Source organism: Chaetura pelagica, unplaced genomic scaffold, assembly GCF_000747805.2.
Source record: "Chaetura pelagica isolate M959 unplaced genomic scaffold, ChaPel_1.0 scaffold31, whole genome shotgun sequence".
Lineage (NCBI taxonomy): Eukaryota > Metazoa > Chordata > Aves > Apodiformes > Apodidae > Chaetura > Chaetura pelagica.
In genome coordinates this window covers 2,641,194-2,642,189 of record NW_009952481.1, presented here as the reverse complement: position 1 = coordinate 2,642,189, position 996 = coordinate 2,641,194, and positions in this window count along the sequence as shown.

The window sequence follows — 996 nt, the reverse complement described above, 5'->3', positions numbered from 1 at the left end:
GGGCTCCAGGCCCCGCCCCTCGCCCCGCCCCCCCGCGCGTGCCGTTGGGGCTGTTCAGCCTGGGGAAGAGAAGGGTCCGGGGGGACCTTATAGCACCTTCCAGTGCCTGAAGGGGCTACAGGAAAGCTGGGGAGGGGCTTTTCACCAGAGTGATAGGACAAGGGGTAATGGTTTTAAACTGAGAGAGGGGAGATTTAGGTTAGAGATCAGGAAGAAGTTCTTCACCATGAGGGTAGGAAGGCACTGGAAAGGGTTGCCCAGGGAGGTTGGTGATGCCTCTCCCTGGAAGTGTTCAAGGCCAGGCTGGATGGGTCTCTGAGCAACCTGGTCTAGAGGGAGGTGTCCCTGCTCACACAGGGAGGTTGGAACTGGATGATCTTTTAAGGCCCCTGCCAAACCAAACCATTCTGTATTTCTATTACTCTGTGATCTTTTACTACAGTCAGGTGGATCAGGAAATTGTGAAAGATGATGTGACAGGGTAATTCATGACACATCTAATGGAATCAACTGAAAGAAAAATAGATTTGTGGCCTGGTTGCCTAGAGTGGTAGTTGGCAAACAGTGTAACTAGATTAAAAGATGTGGGTTACTCAGGCAGAAAGCTGAGTGTGTCACTGACCCTGCAGGGCAGTCTCAGTTTTGCAAGAGAACTGCCTAATCTTGCTGCAGTGCCTCAGAGATTTTTATTTTCTACTAACCGGGGTGGGATTCCCAAATGCTGAGCCTTCCTCAGACTTTTCCTGTGCTAACTTGAAAGCCCTGATTTGCAGGGATAATCTTCCTCCACACACAGAGCCACAAAGAGGCATGTAAAAGAAATGACCTGGTGCACGAGCCCTCTGTAGTGGTGCATGCAAAGTGGGTTAAACACATCTGTCGTGGGGCTTTCCACATGGACAGGGAACCTGTCCTACTGGCTGTGCTGGATGCCTGGCTTTTCCTTCTCCCTCCCCCCCCCCCCCCCCTTTTTTATCACCACCTTTGACTTTATAC